The 9,143-nt window shown below is 37.5% G+C and overlaps 1 long non-coding RNA gene across 6 annotated transcripts; it reads right to left on the minus strand.

The window, feature by feature from the left end:
• Positions 1-860: 860 nt before the first annotated feature.
• LOC131233981 (uncharacterized) lies at positions 861-8,519 on the minus strand. 6 transcript variants are annotated; one of them, XR_009165456.1, is made up of 6 exons: positions 8,262-8,519; positions 6,805-7,894; positions 6,506-6,592; positions 2,288-2,434; positions 1,953-2,031; positions 861-1,452 (listed from the first exon to the last, which is right to left on the minus strand). It is a non-coding gene; the product is annotated as an uncharacterized LOC131233981 (long non-coding RNA). The 6 variants fall into 6 exon arrangements; XR_009165445.1 differs by having other exon boundaries at positions 8,188-8,519; XR_009165449.1 differs by having other exon boundaries at positions 8,163-8,519.
• Positions 8,520-9,143: the final 624 nt, after the last annotated feature.

Raw genomic sequence — 9,143 nt, forward strand, 5'->3', positions numbered from 1 at the left:
GACTAACCACCACAACTGTAAGGAGTCCCTCTAACCTCTTCCTCTTTATTCATTATAAGGGAACATTCTCGTACATTTCTCACATGAGACCACAAGATCTGAAAGACATCACTACGCCAAAATTGCGGATTTGCGATGGACCAAATCCGTCGTAAAACCAAATAAATGACGGATTTCGTCTGTCGCTGTTTACTGGGTTGTTTTTTTCTGACGAATAAAAACCGTTGTTTAATCTGCGATGGATAAGGTCTGTCGCATATTACCAACAGATAAGATCCATCACCAAAAAAAAAAAAAAAAATCTGTCGCTGAAATTCGGAAAAAACCACCCATATTATTCGTCATTAATAATATTTGCGACGGATAAGGTCCGTCGCTAATATTCGGAGTGACATCCAACCGTTCTTGTTCAGAACTTAGTGACGGATTTGGTTCGTCGCTAAAATATCAGTGAATAAAAAAAACATCATCAAATTATTTATTTATTTATTTATTTTGAACATTACACCTAATAGTCATTCAAAAAATAATTCAAACAATTGTTTAATAAGAATACTAAATATTTTTAACCTCAGTTCTCAACAACTGAGGCTAAATTCAATTTTTAACCTCAGTTCTCAACTACTGAGGCTAAATCATTCAATTTAATTCATTCATAAACCTGTGCATAATCATTCATTCATTCAATCAAATACAATCATTTATTTTAATCCATTCAGAAAAGCACATTACCAGCAAAAAAGTTATCTGTCATGACAATGATGGACCTTACTACCCTCGAAGGAGTTTGTCCTTTGACCTTTTATGTGGAATGGTTGGCGGCAACCTGAACAAGCAAGATTAAATGAATGTGAGTTTTGACTGTTGTACTTGGGAAACAGAGGAAAATAGTCATACTTTGCATTGGAATTGCAGCAAGACCTATATTATACAGATACATCTACATTGACATTGAGCAGGTCTTTCAAAACCCATGATCAACCTACAATTCTCAGGACGTTTTGTCTTTCAGAATACCACTTCTCGAAAGTCAACAGAAGTTAAAGATCATTTATCACTGAAATATGCAAATAAGGGATGCATTTGCAACTGTCCATGTAAGATGAACAAACATCCCTTCTAATACGATGAGCCAAAAGAGCTCAAAACTACTCTTCTACACATGATAGGAAAAGTGATAACAGGCGGGAAAAGGTTTCAGACCTTGAAGAAGGCTCCTTAGCTGACTCTTTGATCACCTAAGATGACTCGGACAAAGGTGTAGAGCTCTTGCCAGTATCTGGGCCATTTGTGAAGATTGCATTAAGCCCAAAACTAGCATCAAAGCTTCCGAAACTCAATCCACTTCTCTCAGCTTCAGGGACATGAAGATGGTTTGGAATGATGACGTGTTTTGTCTGAGAAATGCAAATCCTCTAGCTTCTCTTCCAGCTTCACTGTTACCTCTTGAGTCTGCAGCACTAGACGCAGATAGTGACTTCTTAGTAGCATTGATGCATAAATCAATCAAGCAAAACTCAGTGACCCAAACTTGAATCAACCAGATTTTCAAAGCACAATTTGACATAACTGTCCGTGCAGCAAATGTTTATAAAAATATCAACCATTGAAACCTTAGAAATGAGTTGTATATTCACATTTTGATCTTCATCTTGGCACATACAACTGTACAAGCAAAATAAATTCAGATCAGTGCAACCACTTTTAGTGTACTATGAAGTCAGATTCTAAGGTTTTTTTTTTTTTTTTTTTGAATGGTAGCTAGTAGCTACTAAGAAGTTAAAGAGTGAAGTTTTGTATGAAAGATACATACATACATACATACATATATATATATATATATATAGAAAAAAAAAAAAAAGGATAGAAATTACAAAGAAAAAGTAAAAATCAGATCTTGGAAATTAAGATTCTTGCCCCAACAAGTTTGTTATCCCAACCAAGTGTCTGACCATTCGCTTGAATGTAGTTCAGATAAGCTGGGTTTTTGGTGGCTTTGTGCAGCTAAGCAGCTCCCCACAACAACTCATCCTTCATATAAAGACAATGAAAAATCAGAGCTTTTTAAAATAAAAAATCTATATAAAAGAGAAGTTGAAACATAAAAAAAGAAGGAAAAACAAACTTGATAGCCAGATTAACGAGCTTTACAGCATACCATATGTGCGATTAATCTATTCTGATGCACAAATGATATGTCATTGAGGCTCATTCGCATTAATCTGATGGTTGAATTGGTCATAAAGTATCAGTTAATGATATAACTCAGTATGCATGGTATTCTGACCTTACCCTCCCACAAATAAACAGATTCGATACCTGAAAGTTGCAAAATGCAAATATAGTCTATTAGTTCTAATTCCAGAGCTTATCTGCAAGTTGCATGCAAGTGATAATGGAGAGATCTATGAGCCTAGATGCAATATCCTGATACCTGCAGCCATCAATGGCAATTGTACACACATTAGTACTAAGATTTAGTGACTAAAATGCAGAAGAAGGAATCTACCATGGTCAAATCGATATAAACATTTTGAGAGACCAAATGCACCTCCCAGGCGATTAGAAGAATGTGAACAGATCCGGCAAAAGATTTACAAACTAGAAAACCCAAATAGTGCATAGAATGTAGCACTTCGAGAATACATAGCTCTATGACGGACAAGAATCTCATCCTACATGATAGGAACCTAATTGAAGTCCCTTGCCCACCAAGAACTTAGAAGGGAATTTGCTACAGTAGATTTCTGATCTTGTTGTTTTGGAAACAATCTCACTTCCCAAACAACATGCATCAAATTTTTTTTTTAGGTTGTATATGCATTAAATCTTGTTTCTGAGCTCTCACATGCTTCGGCTACAAGCCTATGACATTCATGAGGTAACTTAAATAATAAAACCACAATAACCGAAGAATTCTCATGCTTGCAAACTACTACTAAGCTTCATTGTATGCTAGGTTTGGCAATTGATGGGTTGGTGAAATGAAGGTCATAAGAAAGGACGGACCTAATGCAGTCATGGCATTTTGTCCTCAACTCAAAACCAAGCTATAGTAAAAGAAATGTTATTCTTGCCACAAACTAAAGAGTGTTACATGGATTCTACAGCTTCAAAATCTCGAAGAAATTGTGATATAGGACAGCAGAAGACTAGAAGTAATAGGTACAAGTGATATCAGGATTCCAGTTAGGGAGGCATGCCTTTTTTCTTTTTTTTTTGGTTAGGGAGGCATGCCTAAGATTGTTCAAAAGTCTTGAGTCTAATTGACCTACCAGAATTAACAAGCATTTGTAATCATGCATTGGCTTTCCCTTCCTTGAAGAACTTACTGGTGGTAAAATGCCCAAAGCTAAAGAAGCTCCCACAGTCTCCAAAGAGCCATTAATCCTCTAAAGGAGATCATAGGTGAGAAAGAATGGTGGGATGGTTTTGAGTGGGAAGAAGATGGAATCAAGTCTAATTTGCTCTCTCTTTTCAAAGCATTAATATGATGAATTCGAAAAATCTGCTGCCACCATGTGCATAGTGGATTGAATGGGCTTGTTTTTTTTTTTTTTTCCATAAAACCAGCTTGTCTCCGTTTGAATCTTGTGTCTGCAAGGGAAAGGGAAAGAAATGTGCCAGTTCATCGGCATACTGTTTGTTCTCTTGGTTCTAAATCTTAAGGCCTGTTTGGGTGTCACTTACAAATGAGTTCATCTCATTTTGATTAACCATAATTGTGTATCAGAAATCATGTGTTTCTATAATTTCAATAGCCAGCAATCTTTATTAAATGAAATGAGACGAACTCATTTTTAAGTGGAATCAGCCTTTGGCAAAGATCAACAACGAATTTTTTCAATTCATGCCTAATCTAAGATTGTTGGATTTGTCATTTTCAATTCATGCCTAATCTAAGAGTGTTGGGTTAAGGCTTAGATGATGATGATGAAAGCAGGAATTACATTTTCAAAACAGAATTCCTTTAATAATTATTATAAGAAAGAAGAAGAGTTCCCCTATGAAATTCAGTGATTAGTATTTTCTTTTGTGCCTACTAGAATGAGAATTGCATGAGAAACTGTCTAGGTGATTGTTTGGGTGTGAATATACCCATTCATTGTAAGTTTGCACAAATATGAGATGCAGCGATTAGTATTTCTTTTTTTCTTTTTAAAATCTGAACTCCTTGTACCTAATCCACCAATAAAAACATAACAACTCATGCTTGCCCCAAAGAAGCGGCATTGGCTTTTTTTTTTTTACTTGCAAGAATCCATATTTGTTTCTTTGTTTTGCTTTCTTCCCTCTTTTTTTTTTCTTTTTTTTTTTAATGTACTTGCAAGAATCCATGTTTGTTCACTATGCATGCAAGAATTGATGGATCACCTATGTAATTGCATAGAAATAGAAAAAGTTAAATAATCATTATATATGGTGAGATGACTATATGTATATTTGGAGTAGATAATGAAACCTGATAGGATGAAGTTACTATTATATCTAATTCATTCAAAGGAGTCTTCACACCAAGATGAACCTAGTATTATCTACTACATACTAGTAACATACAACCAATATTGGGGCACCATACCATAAGCTACAAAATTTCATGTCCCCCTCAACAAGGTATCCTCCATTGATAACACACACACACACACACACACACACACATATATATATTAAGTTCTTTATTTTTATTTACATCTGCAAATACATTCATCATCCATCCAACTATTAACAACATTTATAAAAAATAAAAGATATCCAACCAACTCTTAATAATAATTTGCAATTTAACCTACTGGGAACCGTCATGCACCGTAATGTCTTACGGCTGAATGGATGACTTCTACAAACTCCACATCCGGTGAACAGTCAAGATTCAGTGAGACATGGAGTAGGGTGATCCAACCGATGTGCCTTTTAACACACATCCACACTTGCATTCAAAGATGGACAGTATTAATTACTCACATACATGCATTACATGTTTCATCATCCACGCGAATTTTTTACATATTAGCTATTTCATACCTCATTTGTACCACATCATATCAAAACAAATGAATTGCAAGAGAATTTATATAAAAAAAAAAAACTGTCAAATAACTTTTTACATTTTAGCCCATCTAGAAGTAAAATTCTCTTATTTTTTAAGGCAGAAGATCTAAGCATTATTTCCAATCTTATCAAAAGTGTAAATCTCACTCATGCAATCCATATTTGCACTTGTGTCCACGTGTGAATATGCATGAATCCACAGGCATGCGGAATTAGCAAAAACAAGCTCAGGCATGCATACCTTAACTATTGCATGCTAGTAGCTCTCTATGCTTGATATTCAGTGGTGCTCTTGTGAGGACATCATGCTCGAATGGAGACCATTCTGTTTGTTTGTGTTGTTGCATGTGGATTCACGATGGTGACAGCCTTGTTTGAGGAAGTGGCTGAGGAAATGGCTAGTGGGTCACTCGCAATAGGCTTGCCCCATGGCCACCTTTTCTTTTTTACTTTCTTAATCACTGTTACTTCAGAAACAGCAAATCTAATATAATGGAATAGAATTGAAACAACATGTCACCCACACCCATGCAGTCATGCACACTTCCGTAATGTTGATATCTTCGACAGAAACATTGTGGAATGCATATGAAATCATATAGAGGGCTTCTACAAGGGAGAAAGATGGATGCATTAGTCAGAATGCAAAGTGCAGTATAAGTCCAAGATCTGGTTTGGCATGGAACATACAAGCAGATCAATATGAAGCTAGATGCAAACATGATGATGTGTGACAAGTCTATGAGCATAAAGGTGTCCGTTTGCAACCATTACAAATCAAAACATTCAACTTAGTTTGAGGAATACTGAGCATGAATGCTAAAAAAACTGACATTTTATAAGAATGTCACTTGGAGATGGTAACCAGTCTTGGAATTGAGAGAGTATGACATGAACATGGGAAAGTCATCTGAGCAACAAAAACAAAAATGCATCTGAAGCAACTGAAAGAAAAAGTACCGGCAAATGCACAATAAATAATATGATAGATATTGCAACCCTCCAAGAAAGAAATTGTGAATCATTTCACATTTGACAAGGAACACGAGGAGAAAATGTGATATGCTCTGCTTTTTCCAATATAGTAAATGGGAAAACGTTAACCATGCAATAACAAAAATATAAAAGCATATCATTCTAGTAACCCAAAAATAAGCAAACATACTAAATAAGTGTAAATAGAATTTTGCAAAGGACCACACTAGCCACATTACACTGCAATTTATGGAAAAAATTCTGACTTCTTAGGAATGTTCATATCAGCCACATATATGAATGGAGACTTCTATTCAAATTAACAATTAACAACCTTACATAAGCTAAACCTTCAAAATAAAATAAAATGAGGCGTTCTTCTGGTTCATAAAAACAACAAAAACCAATAACTCCTTACAAGTTTACAACACTGAAATTAGAACTTACAAATGAAAGGAAAAGTGCAAAGAAAGTCCCTTACCTTGCCAGACTTTTGATCAGGAACAGTGAAGCTAAAAATTGTCTTGAGCCCGGGCGCAGGTTCATTGACTGTAATCGTTGTAAAAAGCTGGAGCAAAATCCAATAACACTATCAACCAATATAAGGCATCACAGAAGATACCATTCAATCCCAAATAAGCTTCAGTGGATATCGAGACTTAATAAAACTCAACAGTTCCTGAATTAGAAAGGGATCACAAAACCATGGGTCCCACCCGTACAAATTCCATAATGAAGGAGAGAGGAAGGGAGGGAGGGAGGGAGAGAGAAAGAGCTTACAACGCAAGTGGAAGTGTAGGTGGTGATGGTGAATTTCTGGTCGCTTTGGTAATCCAAGACTCTTGATATTCATGTTAGAGGTCTGATTTGGTTTGGTACTTCATGGGCACGCACTGAATCAGGTGTTGGCATGCTGCACAGGTTTTCACCCATTTTCAGTTGGGAACCCGTGTAATGCATCCGTTGGCTGGGTGCAATTATTTCAACCAATATGAGCTGCTGATGCCTTCCTTTTCATCTTTAAGGCAAGATGTCCTTGTGGATATCTAAAGTTTGTTTCTGCTCTTTGGTTCAACAGTATATTGACCAGATCAGAGATGATTTTATTATATTTAGGAATGACAAAAACATAGTGATTAGTGACCACCAGTTGAGTGACTGGACTGTGAAAACATATGCATCACAACTTTGAATTTCCGGTAAACATGCAAGCGAATTGGTATCATTTGGCCCTTTCTGTTCTTTTCTTTTTTCCATTATCTTATCATATTTGTTCCATGCAGTTTTGTACACTGATCTCATGCACTTTGTTTATCAAGATCAGGCGTTAATGCCAACCATATGAAAGGTTGGTTTCACTCAAAAGTGTTTTGGATGCTTGATTGAATTGAATTATAATTCATTCAATTCATTATCTGAGGAAATGATTGAAGTGGGCTAGTGCCTTTTTTAACCTGCAATGACAATCAAAATTTCAATTTTGTGCATTTCATGTTGGACTCGATAGTAGTTGCAATTTGGGGGCTAGTCCCTCATCATGAACAGAGCTGACTGGGGCTATCTTATTAAAGTAGTATTATTGCAGTTCAATTCAATGGAACATATCAACACAACTTCAGCATGAGGGTGACCTGAAAATTCATGGATTGGACCATAATACATGTTGGAGAAGGTGGTGCACCTTGCTGCTTCAACCTCAAACTTGAGAGACGGTGGAGTGACTGGTCCACGTGGCGGCTACTCCTACCTTGCTTGAGAAAAATCATGCTTGGTAAAGTGCTATTCTCTGTATCCATACCACCACTTTCATGCATGTGTGGCGTAAGATAATGTTGTTTAACATACTCTGCAGCTCGAGCACCCCCGTGGCCTGAAGATACAATATATGCATAAGATTAACAAAAGAAAGGCAAATACACAGCAATCTAGAGTACAAAATAAAATATACTTCGGAACAGTTGCCAGCACAAACTAATATCAGCTTCAACTAATTTTATAGACTCTCCAGCAACAGTTAGTAATGCAAAGCAAAAGAAAGAAACCTGCAATTTCGAGTCAGAATGCCTGACAACGAAGTGGATGTTCCATATTAGTAAACATTCAAAAAAGGAATTAGGTGTGTCAAGGTATTAGAGCACTCGATTTGGGGCCTTTGATCCACACCATTCATCTCCATCATTCTCATCACAAGCACCACCACCTTGCCAAATCACCACCGCAGCCACACCAGCCGTCACCTGCAAATCCGGCAAAACCCTGTCACAGACACTACTCTGCTAGACCAACACTCAGATCCGCCATCATTTCCGTCTCTGAGATCCCATTCGCAGCCCACAATCTCGCTCTCTGCATTTTCTTCAGCCATCGCCACCTTTGCTGAAGCCCATCTCCATCGGAACCCTTGTGAGCACACCACCAGGCACCCTTTCCATTCAGATCCGGCATCCCTGCTACCATTGCTAACAGGAAACAACAACACAGATTCGCCACTGCAATTACTTTCACCCACAAGTCTTAGATCCAGTGACTTCTCTAAACTCAGGCGCAGAGAGAGATAGAGAAGGAGAGATGGAGGGAGAGGGAAAGACGCGGAGAGAGAGACAGAGAGAGAGAGAGAGAGAGACACGTATGAGAGAGGGCCGGCGCCCTAACCAGTCAAAACTTAGAAGTTTTTAACGGTGGTGTCACTCTCCTCACTGTTTTCTCTGGTGGGTTCCACTTGAGCTTTGGATGTGACTCATTCTTTGGATCTTACCCTAAAATGATCTCTCCAGATGGATGGACAGTGTGGATACAAAACATACATCATGATGGGGCCCACAGAACTTGGTGACGTCACTTCAGTAGCGGTCTCCCTACTGAACTTGTCAGTGGCCAATCTGCGCCCTTGAGAGAGGTGGTGACGTCAGCAAGTTCTGTGTGTCCTTTCATGAGGTATGTGTTATATCCAAACCGTCCATCCATATGGCGAGCTCGTCGTAAGGCTTCAGACAAAAAATAAGACATATCTAACTATCAAGTGGACCACACGATCGAAAGCATGTGGGGAATTGAACGTCTACCATTAAAACCCTTTTGGGGTCATGGAAGTTTTGGATCAATATGAAATTTGTTTTTCC

Source organism: Magnolia sinica, chromosome 2 (genome assembly GCF_029962835.1).
Source record: "Magnolia sinica isolate HGM2019 chromosome 2, MsV1, whole genome shotgun sequence".
NCBI classification, from domain to species: Eukaryota; Viridiplantae; Streptophyta; class Magnoliopsida; order Magnoliales; family Magnoliaceae; genus Magnolia; species Magnolia sinica.